This window comes from Thermobia domestica, chromosome 2 (assembly GCF_964235325.1).
Source record: "Thermobia domestica chromosome 2, izTheDome1.hap1.1, whole genome shotgun sequence".
Classification (NCBI taxonomy): Eukaryota; Metazoa; Arthropoda; class Insecta; order Zygentoma; family Lepismatidae; genus Thermobia; species Thermobia domestica.
In genome coordinates, this window is record NC_137455.1 from 360,119,669 (window position 1) to 360,146,232 (window position 26,564).

Consider the following 26,564-nt stretch of genomic DNA (forward strand, 5'->3'; position numbering starts at 1 on the left):
GATGCAGAAATTCGATCACGAGCAAATAATGATTCTGAAAAAGATCTTTTGTAAACTTGCAAATAAAGCTGTGTTTGGAAAGAAACTATGAGAAACGTAAAAAGAGAGTAGATAAAAGACTTGTACGTAATAACGAGCTAGTGGTAAAATTAATTGTGAGACCTACATTTAAAGATAGAACAATATTTTCTGGATCTCCAGCAGCTATTCATATGTATAAAACTTTTAAACCTATTTATGTTGGAATGTCTGTTCTAGATATATCTAAAAATCTGTCTGTATTGTATCAACTACAACGTCTTTAAAAAATATGAAAATAGTGCAATTATTAACGAGTGATACGGATTCTAATAAAAACACATATAGGAACAAAAGATACATACGAATACATGATACATGATACAGATTTAGATACAGCTGACTATAAAGAAAACAACGAACTTGGTTTGAAATTAGTCAATAACAAATAGAGGCAGTTTAAAGACGAGCTTAAAGATGTTTAAACAGAAAGGTTTGTAGAAATTCCATTGAAAAATTGATGATGGTGATGGAGAAGATATAAAGAGGGAAGAAGGATCAAATAAGAAAAGAAAAGAAAAGATGACAAAAACTCTTAAATCAAAAATATCTTTGAAAGATTACGAAGATTGTGTTTTCAAAGATAAATAATGTAAAAATACAAATTACAATCCAAAATAAAATGCATATGTATTTTCAGTAGAAGAAAACAAATTAGCATCAAGCTTTTATGACGATAAAAAGGTACGTATTAAAAGATGGAACACATACGTACATGGAGTCACAATAAAATAGATTTAAAGAAAGAAGGTTTTAGTAACAACGTTAAAAGAATTACAATGTGACTATGAGAGGAAAAGGAGGGGAAAAAAAAAGAAAACAGAGAATTGAAGAGTAAAATTTAAAAAAAACTAATACACTCTCTCTTACACACACACACACACACACGTATCTATACTTCTCTCTCTTTATATATATAAAGGGGTTGGACAAAAAATCTAAAACGTTTACAAAAGTGTGAAAATCATACCAAGTATGGTGTGGGGCCTCCTTTTGCGTTCAAAACAGCTTGGATCCGACGTGGAATGGACGTATACAGCTCCTGAATCGTGGTGTGTGGAAGTTTGTATCATTGTTCCTCTAAAACATGCTCCAGTTAATTAAGGGATATTGGTGGAGGGTAATGAGACCGAACACGTCTTTCTAACTCAGACCACAATGGCTTAATGATGTTCAGATCTGGTGATTGTCGGACCTAGGGAAGGTGTGATAGCTCCTGGTCATGCTCCTTAAACCATGATTTCACCATTTTTACAGCGTCACAAGGTGCCAAATCATCTTGGTAGATGCCATCACCATCAGGGAACAATATTTGGGCCACGGGTAGAACCTGGTCCCCCCCAAAATAGCCTCATACGCCTTAGCATTCATCATCCCATGCAGGGCTATGATAGGACCTGCAGAAAACCACGATATCACTGCCCATACTCTAACAGAACCACCTCCACGCTTTACAGTTGGGAGCAGTCAGTCTGTATCATAGGCCTGCGACGGTGTTCTCCATACGTAAACACGACCGGTTGTTGGAAACAAGGTGAAAGTCGATTCATCGGACCACATTACATGCTTCCACTGCTCATGAGTCCACGCCTTGTGGTCCTTGTACCACTGGATACACCTCTTCGCATTTACTGCTGTGACCAGGGGTTTAGCGATCGCGGCCCTGCCATGAATTTTCATTTTATGAAGTTCCCGTAGCTCTGTTTTCGATGAAACTGGGTTCTGTAGGCCGTAATTGAGTTCAGACGTAATTTTTATTGCAGTGGTCTTCTTTTTAGCTGCTACAATCCGTTTTAATGCCCTCCGGTCTCTATCTGACCTGATTGTCTTTCGATCACTGTTGTGCCGTGCAAACGTCGTTTGCGCATGAATTGTGTATGCCCTCGTGACATTGGAGATAGTGCCTTTGGATACCCCCATAATGCTCGCCATTGTTGCCACTGAAGCTCCAACCAAACGGGCACCAATGATCATACCTCTTTAAATGTCTGTCAGGTCGCCCATTTTAAAGCACCACTTTCACACCACGACACTCACAGGTGAACTGGTTACTGCTGGCGGAAGATAAAGGTCCACATGACACATTGAAAACAAAAAAGGATCGGCAACCGCAACACGTGTTGTACAGTGGAGGGCCAAATTTACGTGTCCTGTATGAAGTGTTTTTAGATTTTTTGTCCAACCCCTGTGAATATATATATATATAACTTATAGCTTTAGGGTTCTACAACATTTATTTATTTTTTTCTCTATGATGTACGGTTATAGTGATATAATCGAAAAACTCGACAATTTCTTTTCAAAGTAGCATTTTTACGAAAATTTGGAACTGTGATGCAGTGTAATGTAGTTCTAAAGAAAAAACACACACTTTGCACAAAAGTTGTAGCAATTTTAATGCTTTTCAATTTAAATATTTAAATCACAGTTTTCCCTCTGAAAGTGCATTGGTGAAAAGATATTGTCGATAAGATGAAGAACTGACCGAAATTGCTGAACGCCAAACGTTATTAGCGCTCCATGATGAACCCATAAGAAGTTGAAAACTTTGATTCTAAAACCATGGAGCTGAGCTATATGACACATGAACAAGAAGTTTAGGAATGATTTTTAAAAAATGGATCCAAAGATTGCGATCTTGGCCAAAAGTTTTAGGAATGATCCTTAAAAAATTCATCAAAAGATTGCGATCTTGCCCAAAATTTTAGGAATGATCCTTAAAAATTTCATCAAAAGATTGCGATCTTGCCCAAAAGTTTTAGAAATGATCCTTAAAAAATTCATCAAAAGATTGCGATCTTGCCCAAAGGTTTTAGGAATGATCCTTAAAATATTCATCAAAAGATTGCGATCTTGCCCAAAAGTTTTAGGAATGATACTTAAAATATTCATCAAAAGATTGCGATCTTGCCCAAAAGTTTTAGGAATGATCCTTAAAAAATTCATCAAAGATTTCGATCTTGCCCAAAAGTTTTAGAAATGATCCTTAAAAAATTCATCAAAAGATTGCGATCTTGCCCAAAAGTTTTAGGAATGATCCTTAAAATATTCATCAAAAGATTGCGATCTTGCCCAAAAGTTTTAGGAATGATCCTTAAAAAAATCATCAAAAGATCGCGATCTTGCTCAAAAGTTTTAGGAATGATCCTTAAAAAATTCATCAAAAGATTGCGATTTTGCCCGAAAGTTTTAGGAATGATCCTTAAAAAATTCATCAAAAGATTGTGATCTTGCCCATTAGTTTTAGGAATGATCCTTAAAAAATTCATCAAAAGATTGTGATCTTGGCCAAAAATTAGTTCTTGGATCAGGGGCCACAAAATTTGTGAACGGCCCATAAATCGAGGCTTTTGTTTTTTATACGGAATAGGCACATCATACTGAGTTAATTGATAGTTTGATTTTGGCTACACTATATGTAGTTTTCCAGACATAAGGACTACAAAAATTTCTGATTGAAATATATTGGATCTTTTGATGCATTTTTGGATAAATTTTGAGCGACCCCTGAATCAATTTTCAGTTTGACGTATTTTCCAGACAGAATTTCCCAAATACTTTCCCCATAATTATTTAGAACTTCTCTCCCTTTGCAAAGAATTTAATTCTAGTTTCACAAACAATACCCTCGTGTTCTAATTTTTCTTCTATATAATAAAAAGAATGAAGAAAATATAGTTTATGTTTTATAACAAACAAAACGAATATCCAGGGGAAGAAAGTTAAAAGTAATTCTCTTTTTGGACGCAAAATGGCAGAAGGTACAGTAGCTTCCTTCCGCCTGCTATAATGGATTCTTTTTTTCATCCACAGAGGGAAAAAGAGAAAAAGACGAAACAAGGAAAAATTGGGCTTATTACCTGAAAACATGTTTCTCTTTTTTCCTGTTTCTCTTCTCTAGTTTTCGCTTTGTGCATCATGTGTTTTGCTTTACCTATTTTTCAAGTTCTTTTAATTTTATTTTGTGTCTCCGAACTGTCGTTTGCTGCAAACGCTACTCCTCCAGGGTACTACAAAGTTATTTTTTAAACTTCCATTTAAAAAAAAAATGTTTACTCCTAACCTACTAATCTCTACTTTGATCTACACTGCATATACGACAATAACACAATTTGTTGCACTTTCAGTACATTGAGTTAAGGCCGAATGTTCCATGCTTTTATTTACTTTAAGATCCACACGAAAGCCGACAAGAGATCTAGCTTCTTTAAAAACAGTGGCAGTTTTTACATAGGGTCAACCGGGCAATTGTCCAGGGTTCCGCGCACGCAAGAACCCCGGGCTCTAGCAGTTGCGGATCTAGCCGGGGGGCCCTAGATCCCTCACGTTTTGCCAAAAAATAATTAGGGCTATTATTTATATATTTTTGAAAGTTTACAGTAAACTCATATCATAGTTTGGGTTCTGACTGGATCCCCAGTTTTTACTTTCTAGGTACGCCACTAGCCGCTTCAGAGTAATAATTTTGATTTTTATATATGGGAAATAAATTATGTGTCATTCAATAAAATTCTGAACCTTAAAAAATCTCAAACAGTGAAATTGATTGAAGTTGTATCAAGTTACACATAAGCAGAGCACCAACCATGCATCATGAATAAAAATATTCCTGTTATTTTCTCGAGTGCATTAATGAATCCTGTTACTCTTCAATTTGTTTTGTAATATTTCTGTAGGTCAGAACCTACCAGAGAAGTGCTCTATGACGTTATCTGCCCAAATTATTATTTTTTAAAAAACATATTTGCTTCTATTTTTGACATCTCTTTACTTTGGGCATACGTAAATGCCTGAGATGCATTTTTTTATTTTCAGTGCACAGTTTGTGAGATGCAATGGTCGTAAATGACCTCAGTATACATTCTCATTTTCTTGTTGATAAGTGTCGACAACGGGTGTGAAAGACACCGTGAAAAATGAACAGAGGATGTTTATATATTTTGTTATTTTTACTCATTGACTAATTACAAGATTATACATTATGTTCTTACAATTTCTTTACTTTATATAAAAAGTAATTATGACATTATTTTGTAAACAGTACAAAATTTCTGCACACAAACATTCTTCAATTTACTTAATGCAAACAATATTATTCCAGTAAGTTTATTTTTCTAGAAGTTAATGTTAACATCTTAATTTTCTACTTAAAATGTATATTTTCCCTGTTATAATTACTTCGATAATGTCTCATTTTCTTACTGAAAAAAAACTATTACATGATTTTGAAGATGTTTTATCAGCCTTTTAGTGACTTTTGTCGCACTCACTTCAATTTACATGGCAGCCAACTTGACATATAATACACTTCTTTTATGTAGCTTTTCCGCATAGCCCACCTCCTACTTGCGTTACAGGTGATGTCCGTTGCCCTTTATCAGGTACCGTTTGCCAATTTCCATGGTTGATCTAACAGCTACACACCGTGGTATCTTGAACATTCCTAAGTACGTCCTGACAACATATCTAGTAAATTCCAGCAAGTCCAGGTTCTCTGAAGCTCCTTTAGGTGTTAAGCGATGTAACTACCATACAGTGTTCATAGTAACGTTAAGAACGTAGGCAATCATTGGCCAGTGCCACTTCTTATTTGTAATATTAGTGCAATATTTTGCAATATTTTGATCAAGTCGATCAACTTCTCCCACGAATATGAAGAAACAAGCTGGCTGAGGGACAAATATGTATTTTTATGTGCAGTTGACCCCGTTTTCACTGCTCTACTTGGATCCTTACCGCAAACTGTAGAAATTACTATTATAACACTGTTATCATTGTTCCGAACTAACGTAATGCAATTTTTCCCATTTGTTACTCGAGGGTGGCTGCCTCGAGGAAGCTTTCTAAATTGTTTTGGGTCTGAGAGTGGTACCCTTTCCATCCTGTTATTCCGTGCTGCTCAAGTTACATGATGTCCTTTGTCTTTGATGTAATGTACCAACGGAAGCGAAGAAATGAAATTGTCAAACCTAAGTAACAACTGTCTTTCCACAGATGGTTTCAATATGAGGCCCATAACCACTGATCGACCAACACCAAGTTTAGGCATCGTATTTCCTGTTAACACTCTGATAAGGTTCGCCCTGTATGAGGTAACCTCCTCTGGTAGTAAGTGCCCACACTTTGTAACCGAGCGATATCGGCTTACACGTATGTGCTGTTTAGCACTGTGCCTCTTGAAATATGGTTCCATGGAAAGATATGGAAAAATATGGTTCATCCACGGAAAGAAAAATTAAATGAAATTTTTGAGTTTTACGTCCCACTGTAAGGGCGGTTAGGCTAAAGGAGACGGTGATGATGAGAGATGAATGAAATGGTGGAATGAAGAAAGTGGGAGGAAACGGGAGAACCCCGAGAAAACCCACGCACACGGTGTTTGTCCACCACAAAGTCCACACGGCACGAGATGGTATTGAATCAGAGACCTCAAGCACCAGAGGTGAACGCTCTACCACTGAGCCACCGCGGCCCCTGCATCCACGGAAAGGTATGGATTCTCAGGCAAGTAGTTAAAAGACCTTTCATTTATCTACCATACACAACGTTGATCTTATCTTACCAAATTTGTCCTTTGCATCTATTTCCGAATTGTGGCAAAAGTCCAAATATCTTAAAATTTTCTCAAGCCGGTTTCTTGACATAGCTTTTGACACCGCAATATTGTTTACGTCGTCAGCTATTTCCAAGTACATTCTGGTTTGGGGATGGACGTTTTAACCCGATAGATAAAGGATAGCAAAAACAAACGAAGTTAATCGCCCGATAAATTGAAAGACATGTTCCTCTTTTCTTTTGCATGTCGCACTGTGTACGTAACGATGAATACTATAACATCGTCGTCAAAAAATATCTCAACCGATAGACGTGCTGGGCGTTGGAATTAGTTTTGCAAACTGTCTAATATCACATTTTTTCCAATTACGCATTTTTGCAGACTTTGTTTATTGACGTGCAATGAGTCTTGATTTTCATGGACATTTTGGATTCCTCTTCTGTATAAGCAACACTTGCGGACCACGAATTTGGATCCTCTGATTGAAAAACAAGATCACATACCTCTTGATCCCAGGTTTCAGCATCACCAGAATTAGCCTACACCATACCGTTTTGTGTTACTTTCCTAAACGCCAGTTCTGCTGTCACTCGAAGCTCATTTCCTGATAATTTGTTAAGACTACCTGATGGGTCACCACCCTAACAGCACAAGATGTGCTAGGTCTGTGTCATTTAGGTGTTCCAGCTACTTTTTAGGTACCCGACACTTGGCACATATGATATTCATGTGCTAAGTAGGTACTTCAACTACCCACAGTTTTAGATACTTGTTACACCTAATTGATATTTGCAACTATGTACCACAAATATAGCATTTATATACCTGGTTCAGTTTCGCACTCTAATAGTCGTTTGTTCTTATGTCGTCACTTGGAAGGTGTGTTAGTTGAAGTTTGCCGGTTTTACCGTTAGATGTCTCTAGCAATATGTATACATTTCTATGATGCGGCATGTACGTCATTTGTTTCCGTAAACATTAACCTTCAAAAATACACAAGTCGCATTCGGCCAACAGAATAGCGTCAGAGTTGTTTACCTCAGTGAATATGGCGAGTTTCGTTCCAAGTAAATCGCATTTGCGGCATGCATTGCTGTTCTTATTTCATTAAAAGAAAAAAAGCAGCTGAAGCTCATCGGTTGCTGGTAGAAACCTACGGTGAACATGCTCCAGTGATTAGAACATACGAGACATGGTTTCGTCAATTTAAAAGTGGAAATTTCGATTTGACAGACAAGGAACATCCCGGTGCAGCGAAAAAGTTCAAAGACGAGGAATTGCAGGCGTTATTAGATGAAGACCCAACCCAATCGCAAGCAACATTAGCACAAACACTAAATGTGACTCGAGAAGCAATTTCCCAAAGTTTAAAAGCCATGGGAAAGATCCAGAAGTATGGAAAATGGGTGCCACACCAACTGACGGATAGACAAATGGAAAAGCGAAAAACCGTGTGTGAAATCCTGCTTCAACTGTTCGAAAGGAAATCATTTTTGCATCAAATTGTCACGGGGGACGAAAAATGGATTTATTTTGAGAACCCGAAGCAAAAAAAAAAAAAAAAATCATGGCTTGCACCTGGTGAAGCCGCCCCATCGACGGCAAGGCCAAATCGCTTTCGCCGTAAGACAATGCTCTGTGTTTGGTGGAACCAGTGTGGTGTAGTGAACTACGAGTTATTAAGACCTGGTGAAACAGTGAATACGGATCGCTACAGACAACAAATTATTAACTTGAATCATGCGTTGATCGAAAAACGACCGGAATGGGCCCGAAGACATGGCAAGGTTATCATGCAACATGACCACGCGCCGTCTCATACCGCTAAACTGGTGCAGGACACATTAAAAAAACTTAATTGGGAAATATTACTGCACCCGCCGTACTCTCCAGACCTCGCCCCGTCGGACTATCACCTTTTCGCCTCGATGGGACACTCACTTGCAGAGCAGCGCTTCTCTAGTCGAAAATTGGCTCGTCGAATGGTTTGGCTCGAAAGAGAAAAAGATTTTTGGGGATGGTATCCATGATTTGCCTAAAAGATGGGCAAAGTGTGTAGAATCCAATGGTCATTATTTTAAATAAAGAAATTGTGAGATTCCCTGAATATTAAGTGTTTTCTTTCTCGAAAAAAACGGCAAATTTCAACTAACACACCTGGTATCTGTCATGTTCTAGGTACATATTGTTTCAGATACCTTAACAGCACAAGATGTGCTAGGCATTCACGATTTAGGTTTTCTAAATTCGTCTCCCACATTTGATGTATTTGTTGCTTCTTTTTCTAAGCGATTATGTACTAGAAGCAATAAAAGCATCAACTTTATTAGATGGTAACTATCACCGATCATTTGAAAGTGAATATGGAAGAACCATGAAATGAAGTAAATAGACACTCGTCAATTTGTTATAAAATTACATGTCGAACAGATTTTATCTGATCCCAAACGGTTATAGTCCAATATATGCGGTTAAAGGAGCACTCTGATTGGCCGAATCTAAAAGACCTCAACAATTTATCCCTCTGTGGCCAAGTCGAAGTAACACGCGGCTAGTAATTCAAAGGTTAGTGGTTCGCGCCCTCCCTAGGATAGCCCTACATTCTTTACTTGTTTAAAGTATTGTTTAGACTCACCTTAATGTAAACACATTACGCATATAGGCGATTTAACATATTTTGAGGGAGTAATTTTATGGTTCAGTGACACTTACGGCATGGGGAACATACCTAGAACATATTAGGCACATTCCTCAAGTATATGTCAGGCATGTGCCTAGGGGCGGACATAGAGTGTGACTGTCACTTGCCATCCGTGTGATTTCTTTCTCAGAAGTATATAAGGCACATACTGGACACATTTTCATATTCCTGAGGGTATATGATAGGCATATGCCTCCTATGTAATTGTGCTGTTAGGACATCACTGACTCCATCAATCACCATTGCGTTTTCTGGTGGCTCCATGAATATTGTAGCCTCCAGAATGCTTTCAGTATGTTCATTCTCTTCTGGAATGGAAGCTATCTCAACAGTCAAACTGAAACAAGATAAAAGATATTATTATTATTATTATTATTATTATTATTATTATTATTATTATTATTATTATTATTATTATTATTATTGTTATTTAGTAAATTCCTGATTATCCTCGTTGGGAATATGCGCTGACGTTCTACATTGGGGAGCCGGACTCCCACAGGATTGGCGGCCTTGGTTTACGGCAGAGTTCAAACCACAGTATTATGTTCAAATTGTAATACTGTCCCTCACCACCCTAACAGCACAATTACATAGCAGGTATATGCCTATCATGTTCCCTCAGGTACATCGGAATGTGTACAGTATGTCCCTTATATACTTCTGAGAAAGAAATCACATGGATGGCAAGTGATAGTCACACTCTATGTCCGCCCCTAGGCACATGCCTGACATGTACTTGGGAATGTGCCTAGTAGTTCTAGGTATGCTTCCCATGCCGTAAGCGTCAATGAACCATAAAATTACTCTCCCAAAATATGTTAAATCGCCTATATGCGTAATGTTTTTATATTAAGGTGAGTCTAAACAATACTTTAGTAGATAGTAAGGTTCTCGTTCAGCATCAATATTTAGTTTAAAGAACAAAATAGCAACAGTTTGCTTTCTAAATTTTTTTCGAAAACTACTGATGATACTTTACACTTACGTGTACATTTTTTTTTTTTTTTTTTTACATCTATTGTTTGGTATACACTTCATCTTTGGATTTTGTTTATTCGATAAACGCTCATAAATACTGCAAAATGATTAAGCCTGCTATTATAATCATTGATGATGTCAAAAATGGTTTGGTAGAGGTAAATGTTCCCATATAAACCCATCTTTGACATGAACAGTGACCTGGCCACACTGTGTGCATGTATCCTCCCCCACAATGATCTTTCTGGCCTTATAATAAGACCAGGAAATAATAATAGCTTGTCCGTCAGAAGAGAAGAGTTAAATCGTGTACGAATCCTCCAGTAAATGAATCATAGACCCGTCACTCGTTAAAAGCCAAGTTACTCGTACTCTGATTATGTATAGAGACAAGAGCTATCACACTTCGCTGACAGAGCACCGTACATTGTTATAAATATTGCAAAAAGAAATACGATAGACAAAAGCGGGCATGTCTCGCAATTATTCCAACGTCAGTTATCTTTGAAAGATTATTTTTATATCAAGTATATTATTCCTCGTTTTGACTCATTTTTCTTTCCCGGAGCTATAGCTCCGATCGTGCTTAATGTTTATTAATAGTATTTCTGCAGTGTTACTTTTTGTGCCCGCGTGTTGAAAGCGCTCCCTCCCAGGCGAAACACTGAAATCATCAATAATTTTAATTACAGTATAACTTAAGTTATCCGGATCGTCAAATATCCAGATCGTTATCATGAAATAAAGAGTTAAGTTGAAAAAAAAAAACATAGGAAACTATGGACGAAACAAAAATGACAAACAAACTGAATCTAACCATACGAAAGAAATACGAGGGTGATTCACAAAGTAGACTTTATTTGAATTTGACAGATAGTACCGATATAAGTATCAGTGGAAAGCTTACAATGCCAGCTACAAATAGTGGCATCATTTTTCAACATAGTCCTCATTACGGGCAACACACTTGATCCAACGCGAAACAAAGTTGCCATGTCATCGGAGAAGAATTATTGTACCTACTGGCGACACCATTATCGAACTGCTCCTCCCACCTCCGCGTCACAACCGTAACGTTGGCGTTGAAGGTGATGCTTAAGTTTGGGGAAGAGCCGAAAGTCCCAGGGCGCAAAATCCGAACTATAGACAGGATGAGGCAGAATGTCAACAAACACTTCACCAGCAGATGGGAACACTTTGATTCTCTTTCTTTTTGCGGAGGAGAGGACGTGTGGCGGTACTCCATCAACTGAATCTTCGATTCTGGATCGTAATAGTGTATCCACGGCTAGTTGCCGGCGATTAATATTCCTGGACGCACAACCTTCCACAGTCAGAAATTTAATGACAGCCCGCTGTTTGAACTGGAAGTAATCACTGGATGCTATGGATTGCTCTATTTCTCTAGAACGAGAAAAGATAGGAAGTTGAAACAAGTGACATTCTATATCATAAACATAAGTGCATTAATGATAAACAATTCAGAATGTTTGCAGTACTATTGGCCAAGCAGTGGGCTTGGAGGCATTACTTTCTGAATCAAACTTGTATCAAGTGTAGTCATGAAGAACATGATCATGATATGTTCTGCTATTACCCATGATATGAGAAAATTTTTTTCTCGTCTCAAAAATGAGACGAGACTCGAAACGACAAGTACACTTTTAAATTCGAGACCAAATGAGAACCGTTACTATTCTAGTCTCGTTTTCGAGACGGGAAATTTATCGAGTCTTGTGAGCACCACAAAACTCACCCAAGTCTTAATTGGAATGTTGCTACATCACACTCTTTGTAGATCTTTCTTGATGAGGAAGAATTCTGATGATCTCTAGATGAGATTAAACAAAAAAAAATCAGGTCAAATTTTGTACATGAGTTTTCAAAACGAAACGATAAAAAATTTTCGAGAGGAGACGAGAAGGCTGTTCGAGAATCGAGGCGAGATGAGAAATAATACTTTGAGAATCGAAACGATTATAAGACTTCTACAAAATTTACGAGAACGAGATTACCTCGTCTAGTGGCAACACTATCCAAGAACAACGTAGAAGAAATAACCGGATGGTTACAGTGCGATTCAACGGATCCAGATTTCAACTTTTAAGTGCTTATAAACCGTAGTATTCAATTCTCAGCACATGGCATGCTTCAATTCAATGTGGGAAAAGGATACTACGAGTAGCACATCCGTTTCATTTGATACTGTCTTGAAGTGGATGGAACAGCAGCATGAATGGGATCAACATATATCTTCTTTCCGCCTAGCGTTTCCGGGACTTAGCAAAATGTAAATTTGTTGCACATGATTTACTAACACCTCTAAAAGCAAGAAACTCTACAGTACATCGCTGTAATTGGAGTTCCTCTGTATAATATAACACCTTCAAGAAGAAAAGTAAGTGCTACAGAGCTGAATATGGACTATTATATTCTACGACACGATGGCGCATGTGTATAGGAAATTTATTTCGATTTATAACCCAGCTACTTTTTTTTAAGTTATTGGTTTAATATCCGGGAAACATTTTTAAAACACTTCAGTTCAAATTATTTTTTGACAAATGTGTCAATGGTTTGCTTCAGCAGTAGGTTTTCACTAATGCTTCAGATAGCAGGCCAGATCGTACCGGCTTACTAGAATCGTCGGATTAGATGTTGGTTATACAGAACAACGATTTTTAATACTACAAACTGCTGTGTGTATATATATATAGTACAAGTACATACTCTCATTTAAAAATGCATGAAAAGCATAAAAAGAACAATCCATGTAATACTAAATAACCGGATGGCTGTGAGTTGCTCATGGCCGAAATATAGTGCGTTTACTGTATTTGTGTCAGTATGTATTGTGGATTGTAATTAAAGTTATAGTCTATGCTTTTCTTTCACTTTAATATTATTATAAGTACTCTGTGCATCAAGGATGGGATTATGTGCGAATAGTCTGTTACAAGTACACTGACCAGCCAGAACATTATGACCATCTAACTAATATCTAATATGTCTATTTTTGACTTGCATGGCAACAGCTATGTAATGTGGTATGAAAGCAATGAGGCCTTAGTAGGCGGCTGAAGACATGGCACACCACGTGTGGACACATACAAGTCATTTAATTCCTGTAAATTCCGCGGAGGGAGTGATAAATTCGGATCTGACGTGGCAGAGGTAATAAGGGGGCAACAAGAAAGTGGTAGTCCGAACATCTCGATAGAACTGAAGAGAAGATTGGAGAAAGTAGGACAGATTAGAGTTAAAAACATCATATTTTGTGTTGATGTTAAAGCCATGTTCATAAGTTTTAGAAGAAAGAACATAATAAGGAATTACAGAACAGATGAAAGATAGTAGGGTTAATGGCTGGAGTACGCTGGATCTGAAAGAGACCCTAAGCCTCATGTGGAAGAACAGTTAATATATAATATAACATAGATTGATTAAAATTAAAGAAATTGAATCTGGTGTTGGCGGAAATTGCAATGAACGATTGGGAGATGAGAGTAAGGACAAAAGGAGATGAGTCATTTAGTGTGTGTGTGTGTGTGTTTTTTTTTTTTTTTTAAGTAGATGTGTCGATGATTGTGTAGGGATATGGAAGGGAGCACGAAGACAACTGGATAAATTTGAGAAAGAGATTGAAGATTAAGAAAAAGGCATAGAACTGGAGTTGCAAATGGAAAATGAAGAAACATTAGTGTTCTTAGACATGAAGATAAGGAAGAAAGAAGGAAAGCTACGCACGGAATGGTACCAGAAAAGTTGTGCGTCGGGAAACTACTTCAGTGCTAGGAGTGATATGGACAATTCGACAAAATGAAACTACATTAGTAACATGAAGAAAAGAATTAGACAGACGAATAGTGAGGGAAGAAAAGCAGAGGAGGGGATAGAAGCTTTCCATGAGCAGTTAGAAGGGAATGGATATGATAAAAGGAAACTAAGATACAAAAGGGAGGGAGGAAGAGAAGGAAAAACACAAGGAAGACTGGAAAGAGAATAAGAGGTAAGGAAAATGTGGTGGCAGGTAGAGAGTATGGGGGAAAAGACAAAAGTCATCAAAAGAATGCTGAAAAAGTTTGGAGGTATTTCCATGTATACAAAAGGAAGCAAAAGGTTACTGGAGGTAATAATTGAGAAGTGAAGAAAGAGAGGTGAAGAAGAGAAGGAGGGAGTGATGGAGAAAGAACTAGTATTTAGAATCCAGTGTAGTAAATGTGATATGTACTATATTGGGAAAACGGGAAAGAGATTAGAAGTGAATAAAACAACATAAGGACGACGTTATGTTGGAGAGAGACAGAAGTGCAGTCTACAAGCAGATAAGAGACATGGAACATTCAATTAATTGCAATGAAGTGAAAGTGATGGGCCGAGAGGAAAGAAGGTTAGCCGTGAAATAGAAAGAAGCAAGGTTTGTTAAAATAGAAGGTGATAGAGTAATGAACTGGAATTCAGTACTTAAAATTGATGATCAGTGAAATAAAATATTAAGAAGCCTTAAAGATCAAAAGTGTTAATTGTACAGGTTTATTATTATTTAGTATTATTTATTTATACATTTATTATATTATTTATTTAATATCATATTTAATAAGTTAATTTTAAAGCTTTTTTGTGCACTAGATTAGGCCTAGTTATAAGATATGAATGTATAAGGTGTCAACGAGGGGGGAAAAGGAATTAGCGATTTTTGTTTCTGTTTTATATTTCGGGTTTGGGAAGGAAGGGGATTGGCTGTAGTAGCCTGAGGTAGCCAATCGGGAATCAAGGACTTTTTCGCTGTCTGCTATATTAAATCTGTCACTCGACGAAAAGTTTAAATCAAATTTAACAAAATATCTGGTATTTTTTTCAACTTACGATGCACAGTGTTATCTCCAGAAGTTTCATGTTAGTTTCATTATTTTACTTCAGAAGCTCTGTGACGAACATTAGTTCAAAGGAATTATATCTAGTTTGGAAAGATGTATGGGACATACTATAGACCAAACAGGCGAACAATCAGTGGCGGCTTTATAATATAATCACAAAGTCACGTCTCTTCCCAGTTACAAATATGGACACTAAGTTTTGTGGGACTTCATGAGGGATTGAGATTCAAGCCACACCTTTTTCCCAGCCGTGATAGGCGAGCTTACAAAGGATATCAAAGAGTTAGCACTTTGGAATATGCTATTCGTGGACGCATCGTACTGGTGAGTGAGACTAAAGAAACACTGCAAGACAACTTGAATCCTGAAGAGAACCACTGTAGAGAAAGGAGCTTAGAATTAGTAAAAGACAGAATATTTACATTGCTGATTCACAAAAAACGTAATCGAAAATACAAGAATATGAGTGGATTAGGAACAGGTGATAACAACGAGAAAAATTCAAGTATTTGGAATCAATATTACATAAAAACGCAGCAATAGAGGAAAAACAGCAAAATTAGCACCAGAATTAATTTTGATACATGTCTGAAGCATGCTAAAAATTGCAGTGTAACTGATACAAAAGGTTTTGCTTATTGTTGTTACATGTTTAAATGCAAAAAAGTAAACGTCTGTTTTTGAAACTATGAAGATGAATAGATCTTTACATAAAATCAAATAACTCAAGAAAAATATTGATATGTTGCAGTGTGGTGTCACAGTAGATAAGACATAAAATAGAAACATATGAAGGGCAGCAGTCCGACCGCAGCTAACTGGAGAAATGTTTTATGAAAAGAAAAGGAGGATCTTGTAAACGAACGTACAATGACTGAACAGGCCGGTACGGTAGAAAGCCCAAAAATGTAGAGGGGGCCCGGTAGAAGTTAGGGGGGTCGGTCCAAGTATATTGTACTTTATCACCATATTATAGTTCATTTGCAAGTCTACTGTGAAAATTTTAGGGGGACCGGTAAAAATTTAGGGGGGAGGTCCCCCTAGCCCCTCTTGAATACAGGCTTGTGACTGAACAGAGATTTATTTTAGTGTAGGGTCAACATCTCCAATTGCCATCCATGAGGAATTTGTTAAAACCAGTCTTTTGTATGACATATATATGTTTTTAGGCATATTATGAATCATGCACCATGGGCAAGCGCCAAGAAAATAAAAATGTAAAAAAGCATAGTACACTATTTCCACAAAGCAACATGATGAAGCATTGTATTAATGTGATCTAGTATTCTTAATTAGCACGCTAGTGCCATCTGTATAACAAAATTTTGAAATACTTGAAGTTCTTCAATTCTTCACACTATATTGTTCAAATACTGAGCACTACTGAACACTGCACGCCATAGCACAAGCAAGTAAACAGTGGCGGTTCTATAACACTAGTTACAAATTCACTTGCCTTCTCAATTATAAATACGAAGAAAAATATTTTAAAAATATTTTGAACATTAATTCTTGTATACTAATACAGAACGACCGATTACAGATTTTAGTTATTTTAATGTTGAGTTTCCAACTTTGGTTGTTGTTCACGAGAGATTTGTAAAACCAATTCTTAAGTATCTGGATTTTTGTCTTTATATTCTCAACTGTCCACGTCAGTATGTCAAACTTTGGCAATAGTTAAGTCTGCGTGTAGTCGGGCTTTTTTAAATGTACATTTTACTTGTTCAAGGTTGAAATACGTACAATGTAATAATAATTATATCAAATTATGTGGTTACGAAAAAAGTATTATTTTGATGGAACAGAAGCAGCGACAATTTGAATCTTAAATTCGATTGCAGAAAGGAAATGATTGCTTGCCTATATATCAGTGACTACTTTTACTTTGAAAGAATTCCCTTTATGATGCAAGCATGCCGCTGCTACACAAACGCCGCGATCTTGAAATTTCTTTCGCGTAACGCAACGCAGTATGGCTGTGAGGAGAACGTTATAAAGCTTGTGCCATTTTAGGGCCATTTTCAATTTTGAAAACAGACAAAAGCGTCATGGTGTTAGTAGTAGAAAATGGATCGATCTGGCTCAGACCTGGGCCAACATTAGCCAACTCACAAGCCCCTGGGAAAATGACCACCGTGCACCGTGAGCCCACGGTCTTTTACGACCTCCATTTTAGGGGTGAATTCGTTCCCTTTTATGAGCACTTTTAAGGGGGTGTATTCGTTCTCTTTTACGAGCCCATTTTAGGGGTGAACTCATTCCCTTTTATGAGCATATTTTCCAACCCCTACGAACACAGCGAAGAGAAGATAACACATAACACTACGTAACACACAGCAGAACAGATAACAGATAAGAGTACGTAACACACATCAGAGCAGATAATACATAAGAGTACATAACATAACAAGGGTGAACTCGTTCTCTTTTATGAGCATGTTTTTCAACCCCTATTTTAACATAGGAGATAACACATAAGATTATGAACACATACAAGAGAAGATAACACATAACAGAACAGATAATACATAGCACAGCTAATAAAAGAACATGGCATATTTTCCAACCCCTATTTTAAGATAGCAGAAATTACACTGAGACTATGAACACACAGCAGAACAGATAATACATAGCACAGCTAATAAAAGAGCATGGCTTATTTTCCAACCCTTATTTTAACATAGCAGAAATTACACTGAGACTATGAACACATAGCAGAGCATAAGACTACGTAACACACAACAACCTCCATTCTAGGGGTGGACTCGTTCTCTTTTATGAGCGTATTTTTCAACCCTTACAGAGGTGTATTCGTTTTCAACCCCTTAGCATAAGACTATGCAACATAGCAGTTACGAACACATAGTAGAGCAGATAATAAACACAACAACCTCCATTTTAGGGGTGAACTCGTTCTCTTTTATGAGCATATTTTCCAACCCCTATTTCAACATGACAGAGACTACGAAACATGGCGGACATAGCACAGGGGGTGTATTCATTTTCTCCACCCCTAATTGAACATAGCATAAATTACACTGAGAGTACGTAACACACAAAAACCTCCATTTTAGGTGTGTATTCATTCTCTGTTATGAGCATATTTTCCAACCCCTATTTCAACATGACAGAGACTACGAAACATGGCGGACATAGCACAGGGGGTGTATTCATTTTCTCCACCCCTAATTGAACATAGCAGAAATTACACTGAGAGTACGTAACACACAAAAACCTCCATTTTAGGGGTGGACTCGTTCTCTTTTATAATTACTTTTCCAACCCCTATTTTACCATAGCAGAAATTACATAAAAAATTTTTTCAACCCCTATTTTAAGACAATGAATACCTATGTAACATAGCGATTGGATACGCTCTTTGAACCGATTTGGATGGAACTCGGCATATGGGGATTTTCGACCATGCTGAGTACGAATATCATACCTATTTTTACCTGGGTCCTATAGTTTATGTGGTATACGCCCTTTCTATGACAATTTTAACCGATTTGGATGAAACTCGGTATATGAGGGTTTTCGGACATGCTGATTACAAATATCATACTTATTTTTATCTGGGTCTGATAGTTTATGTGGGATACGCTTTTTGTATGACACTTAAAACCTAATAACTCGAAAACGGAGCCAAATATCGAAGTGGTGTTTCCACATTTAGTAATTGGTCATCAACTAGTACAAGTTCCAAAATAATGACCATCGAGGTCAAAGGTCAAAATACTTAAAACCCAATCACTCGTAAACTGCGCCACATATCGAGGTGGTGTTTCCACATTTAGCAATTGGTCATCAACTACTACAAGTTCCAAAATAATTACCATCGAGGTCAAAGGTCAAAATACTTAAAATCTAATAACACGAAAACTGAGCTACATATTGAGGTGCTGTTTCCACATTGAGTAATAGGTCATCAGGTACCACAAGTTCCAAAATAATGATCATCGAGGTCAAAGGTCAACATACTTAAAATCTAATAACTCGAAAATGGAACCACATATTGAGGTGCTGTTTCCACATTTAGCAATTGGTCATCAACTACTACAAGTTCCAAAATAATGACCATCGAGGTCAAAGGTCAAAATACTTAAAACCTAATAACACGAAAACTGAGCCACATATTGAGGTGCTGTTTCCAAATCTAGTAACTGGTCATCAACTACTACAAGTTCCAAAATTAGTCGCCATCGAGGTCAAAGGTCAAAATACTTAAAACCTAATATCTCGAAAACGGAGCCACATACTCAGGTGCTGTTTCCACATTTAGTAATTGGTCATCAAATACTACAAGTTCCAAAATAATGATCATCGAGGTCAAAGGTCAAAGTACTTAAAACCTAATAACTCGAAAACGGAGCCAAATATCGAAGTGGTGTTTCCACATTTAGTAATTGGTCATCAACTAGTACAAGTTCCAAAATAATGACCATCGAGGTCAAAGGTCAAAATACTTAAAACCCAATCACTCGTAAACTGCGCCACATATCGAGGTGGTGTTTCCACATTTAGCAATTGGTCATCAACTACTACAAGTTCCAAAATAATTACCATCGAGGTCAAAGGTCAAAATACTTAAAACCTAATAACACGAAAACTGAGCCACATATTGAGGTGCTGTTTCCAAATCTAGTAACTGGTCATCAACTACTACAAGTTCCAAAATTAGTCGCCATCGAGGTCAAAGGTCAAAATACTTAAAACCTAATATCTCGAAAACGGAGCCACATACTCAGGTGCTGTTTCCACATTTAGTAATTGGTCATCAAATACTACAAGTTCCAAAATAATGATCATCGAGGTCAAAGGTCAAAGTACTTAAAACCTAATAACTCGAAAATGGATCCACATACTGAGGTGGTGTTTCCACATTTAGTAATCAACCACCAACTACTACAAGTTCCAAAATAGTGGCCATCGAGGTCAAAGGTCAACATACTTAAAACCTAATAACTCAAAAATGGATCCACATATTGAGGTGCTGTTTCCAAATCTAGTAACTGGTCATCAGGTACCACAAGTTCCAAAAATAGTGGTTATCGAGGTCAAAGGTTAACATACTTAAAACCTAATATCTCGAAAACGGAGCCACATACTCAGGTGCTGTTTCCACATTTAGCAAGAGGTCATCAACTAGTACAAGTTCCAAAATAATGATAATCAAAGTCAAAGGTCAAAACTCGAAAACGGAGCCAAATTTAGTAATCGACCATCGAGAGCTTGTAAACGGAGCAACGGATTGAGGTGTTGTTTCCAAATCTAGTAATAGGTCATCAACTAGTAAATGTTAAAAAGTACTGATCATCGAGGTCAAAGGTCAAAATACTTAAAACCCAATAACTCGAAAACGAAGCAACGTATTGAGGTGCTGTTTCCAAATCTAGTAATAGGTCATCAACTATTACATGTTCCAAAAGTACTCACTATCGAGGTCAATGGTCAAATATTTAAGCCTTAATAACTTTAAACAAAACCTGTGTGACCTATTCAGTTTTGTACCAAGCAGAGAGAAGTGAAGAATGAATAAATATGACTGGCTTACTTCGAGAAAGAAAGCAAAGATATTTCATTTTTAACTAGCTGAGAATTTTAAATCATTTTGTATTATTTAAACAAACGAAAGGATAAATTTTATATCAATGAGAAATGCCATTTTATACCATTTTGTAATACTCCAATAAACGAAGGAATACCAGAAAAAAAAGAAGTGAAGATTAGGTGGATTATTTTCTTTTGTACCAACTGGAAAAGAGAAGAAGAGCTACTTTAACTAGCTCATTATGTACTGTTTAAACAAACGAAAATTGACCATTATGTAACTTTTGAAATACTGAAATGTTCTATTTTTGTATCAATCAGAAAAACCCGAAGAAGGATCATTTTAACAACTTCATAATTTCGATGTTCTACTTTTTATACCAACGAGAAAAAAAATGAACTAGCTGAATATACGAAAGAATAAATTTAAGTGACCTATTCAATTTTGTACCAATGAGAAATGGCTCAGCAAAAGGCGAAGAAGGACTATTTTAAACAATGGAGTATTTAGTTTTGCACCATTTTGGAGTATTCAAATAAACAAAGGACTTATAATTTGTGTGTGTCAACTCTAAAAACGGCCATTTTGTATTATTTCAACAAACAAAAGAAAAAGCAAAAAGGACCATTTTAAACTATTTAAATAAACGAAGGCATAAACATGTGAGACCAGAGAAAAACCGAAGAAGGTCCATTTTAACTAACTGAGAATTTCTGTACCTTTTTGTATTATTTAAACAAACGATGGGATAAATTTGAGTGACCTGTTTTTTGTACTAACCAGAAAAATCGAAGAGGTACCTTTATACTAGCTCAATGAACGAAAGAACAAATTTGAGTGTTCTACTTTTTATACCAAACAAAGAAGAACCATTTTGTACTAATCAAATAAACGAAAGAAAAAAGTGAAAAAAAGACCAATTTAACTAGCTCAGAATTTACATACGTTTTGTTTAGGTGTCCTACTTTTTGTACCAGCGTGAAATGTCTTTTTAACCAGCTCAGTAGTATTCAAATAAACAACTAATTCAGAATTTCTGTACTTTTGTGCCATTCAAACAAATGAAAAAAACAAGCAGGAAAAGAAAAGAATTTGTACTGACCAGAAAAGGCGAAGAAGGATCATTTTATACCTTTATGTGCTATTTAAATAAACGAATGAATAAATTTGAGTGATCTATTCAATTTTATACCAATCAGAAGAAAAGCAAAGAAGGGCCATTTTAACTAGTTGAGTATTTTTGTGCTACACAAATCAACAAATGAATAAATTTGAGTGACCTATTCAATTTGGTATCAACAAGAAATACCATTTTAAATAACTCAGCATCTTATACCTTTTTGTGCTATTTAAATAAACGAAGAAAGCGAAGGAGATCCAATTTAGCTAACTCAGAATTTTATACCATTTTGTACTAATCAAATAAACGAAGGAATAAATTTTTGTGACCTATTCAGTTTTGAAAACAAGCAGGAAAAGGAAAGAATTAACATTTTGTACTAATCAAATAACCATATTAACTAACTCAAGAAACGAAAGAATAAATTTTGAGTGGCTTAAGCAAAGAAGGTCAATTTGTACCTTTTGTGCTATTAAAACTGAGTGACCTATTCAATTTTGTTTGCAATTAAAAAAAACGGAGGTCTATTTTATGTACATTTTGTACTACTCAAATAAACAAAGAAATACCATATTCTGCTACTCAAACAAACGACGGAATAAGCTCAGAATTTCTATACCTTTTTGTGTTATTCAAATAAACGAAGGAATAAATTTGTGTGACTTATACCAACCATGAAGGTTCATTATTTCATTTTTGTAACAATCAGAAGAAAACAGCTCAGAATTTTATACCTTTGTGGTGTTACATTTTGTATACCTTTGTGTCATCCAGAGAACAATTTAAATTGCCTCTCCCTGACAATTCAGTTGCCAGAGTCCAATGTTCTTAATATTATAGTACTGCAAATTGATCCAGTTAACAGTTCAAGTTCTTCTATTCTTACACAATCAAATGCATATGCTACAGTGGGCTCAGTGTTCATTTACAGAATTAAATAATTGTTTATCTTTCTCTAAAAACATTTCTACTATTTTGTTGATATAATAATCACACTCTGTAATGTATTCATATACCAGATTAAATTTTTTCTCCAAAGTATAAGTGTTCTTAATATTACAACCTTTAAAATGCTTCTTTATATAAAGTTTATAGATTTTCTCTCTCATTTCACATTTAATTAAGATCGTCCACACCTTTTGCAATAATTCGTAATCATACTGCAGCAAACAGTTGTGATCTTTTTCATTCTCATTATGTTTAGAACATGCTTCACATAATAATACTGAATTTGGTGTATACTCATTAAATAATTGTATAACACATGTATGACTAATACTTTCACTAGTACACTCGCACTCATTAGCTTCCAGTTCAAAACAGGTAATATTTGAAACGCTGTCATCATCACTTTCCGGGAGTATTTCATCATTATATCTATTATAGCGTCTAAAATAATACACTTCTTCTATTTCTTGTGTTGGATATATGATTCTCACTTTATCACATAATTCATCTGGCAAATCGGGGTCAGATGGGTGAATTAACAGTATAGGTTTTTCGTTTTCACGCTGAATTTCTTTTTCTCTAGGTGAAACATAAACAATCTCCTTGCTAGTCATTTTTTCTGCTCTTCAGCAAAAACAAATCAAATAAATAATTTTATATATCTACAATACAAGCATTCTATGCATTCTCAGTGTTTAATAATATGTTTCAAGGCAATATAACATCATGATGTATGTTCTATTATTTCCACATATACTCCATAAACTTATATTCCATTATAATAAAATACATAAATGCAAAAATATATATTTGTCTTTTTTGACTTAGACGAGGAAAGAAAATTTAAAAATAATTGAATCGTTGAGCAATATGCAGTACCTTAGCAATACAAATGTTAGGTAACGCATTCGCAATATTGTTTAAATATCTGCTTTTCTTACTTTTATATGATCTTTTCTTATGCTGTGATTCAAATTAGTCAAGCATGCTGTTACGCTAATTGCTATGTAGTCTGTTCTACACAATTATTACGCAACTCTGGTTTGTCAAATCTCACGTTCAAATATTTTATGAGCCTTTCTTAGTGACGGAAGAGGCAATTTAAATTGTTCTCTGGATGACACAAAAATAATACAAAATGTAGCATCACAAAGGTATAACATTCTGAGCTTTTCTTCTGATTGTTACAAAAATGAAATAGAGTAATACAAAATGGTATAATGGACCTTCATGGTTGGTATAAAAGTGAATAGGTCACACAAATTTATTCCTTCGTTTATTTGAATAACACAAAAAGGTATAGAAATTCTGAGCTTATTCCGTCGTTTGTTTGAGTAGCAGAATATGGTATTTCTTTGTTTATTTGAGTAGTACAAAATGTACATAAAATAGACCTTCTCCGTTTTTTTTAATTGCAAACAAAATTTTTTCTACTTGGTATAATATTGAATAGGTCACTCAGTTTTAATAGCACAAAAGGTACAAATTGATCTTCTTTGCTTAAGCCACTCAAAATTTTTCTTTCCTTTTTCCGCTTGCTATAAAAGTGAATAGGTCACAAAAATTTATTCCTTCGTTTATTTGATTAGTACAAAACGGTATAAAATTCTGAGTTAGCTAAATTGGACCTCCTTCGCTTTCTTCGTTTATTTAAATAGCACAAAAAGGTATAAGATGCTGAGTTATTTAAAATGGTATTTCTTGTTGATACCAAATTGAATAGGTCACTCAAATTTATTCATTTGTTGATTTGTGTAGCACAAAAATACTCAACTAGTTAAAATGGCTCTTCTTTGCTTTTCTTCTGATTGGTATAAAATTGAATAGATCACTCAAATTTATTCATTCGTTTATTTAAATAGCACATAAAGGTATAAAATGATCCTTCTTCGCCTTTTCTGGTCAGTACAAATTCTTTTCTTTTCCTGCTTGTTTTTTTCATTTGTTTGAATGGCACAAAAGTACAGAAATTCTGAACTAGTTGTTTATTTGAATACTACTGAGCTGGTTAAAAAGACATTTCACGCTGGTACAAAAAGTAGGACACCTAAACAAAACTTATGTAAATTCTGAGCTAGTTAAATTGGTCTTTTTTTCACTTTTTTCTTTCGTTTATTTGATTAGTACAAAATGATTCTTCTTTGTTTGGTATAAAAAGTAGAACACTCAAATTTGTTCTTTCGTTCATTGAGCTAGTATAAAGGTACCTCTTCGATTTTTCTGGTTAGTACAAAAAACAGGTCACTCAAATTTATCCCATCGTTTGTTTAAATAGTACAAAAAGGTACAGAAATTCTCAGTTAGTTAAAATGGACCTTCTTCGGTTTTTCTCTGGTCTCACATGTTTATGCCTTCGTTTATTTAAATAGTTTAAAATGGTCCTTTTTGCTTTTTCTTTTGTTTGTTGAAATAATACAAAATGGCCGTTTTTAGAGTTGACACACACAAATTATAAGTCCTTTGTTTATTTGAATACTCCAAAATGGTGCAAAACTAAATACTCCATTGTTTAAAATAGTCCTTCTTCGCCTTTTGCTGAGCCATTTCTCATTGGTACAAAATTGAATAGGTCACTTAAATTTATTCTTTCGTATATTCAGCTAGTTCATTTTTTTCTCGTTGGTATAAAAAGTAGAACATCGAAATTATGAAGTTGTTAAAATGATCCTTCTTCGGGTTTTTCTGATTGATACAAAAATAGAACATTTCAGTATTTCAAAAGTTACATAATGGTCAATTTTCGTTTGTTTAAACAGTACATAATGAGCTAGTTAAAGTAGCTCTTCTTCTCTTTTCCAGTTGGTACAAAAGAAAATAATCCACCTAATCTTCACTTCTTTTTTTTCTGGTATTCCTTCGTTTATTGGAGTATTACAAAATGGTATAAAATGGCATTTCTCATTGATATAAAATTTATCCTTTCGTTTGTTTAAATAATACAAAATGATTTAAAATTCTCAGCTAGTTAAAAATGAAATATCTTTGCTTTCTTTCTCGAAGTAAGCCAGTCATATTTATTCATTCTTCACTTCTCTCTGCTTGGTACAAAACTGAATAGGTCACACAGGTTTTGTTTAAAGTTATTATGGCCTAAATATTTGACCATTGACCTCGATAGTGAGTACTTTTGGAACATGTAATAGTTGATGACCTATTACTAGATTTGGAAACAGCACCTCAATACGTTGCTTCGTTTTCGAGTTATTGGGTTTTAAGTATTTTGACCTTTGACCTCGATGATCAGTACTTTTTAACATTTACTAGTTGATGACCTATTACTAGATTTGGAAACAACACCTCAATCCGTTGCTCCGTTTACAAGCTCTCGATGGTCGATTACTAAATTTGGCTCCGTTTTCGAGTTTTGACCTTTGACTTTGATTATCATTATTTTGGAACTTGTACTAGTTGATGACCTCTTGCTAAATGTGGAAACAGCACCTGAGTATGTGGCTCCGTTTTCGAGATATTAGGTTTTAAGTATTTTGACCTTTGACCTCGATGACCACTATTTTTGGAACTTGTGGTACCTGATGACCAGTTACTAGATTTGGAAACAGCACCTCAATATGTGGATCCATTTTTGAGTTATTAGGTTTTAAGTATGTTGACCTTTGACCTCGATGGCCACTATTTTGGAACTTGTAGTAGTTGGTGGTTGATTACTAAATGTGGAAACACCACCTCAGTATGTGGATCCATTTTCGAGTTATTAGGTTTTAAGTACTTTGACCTTTGACCTCGATGAT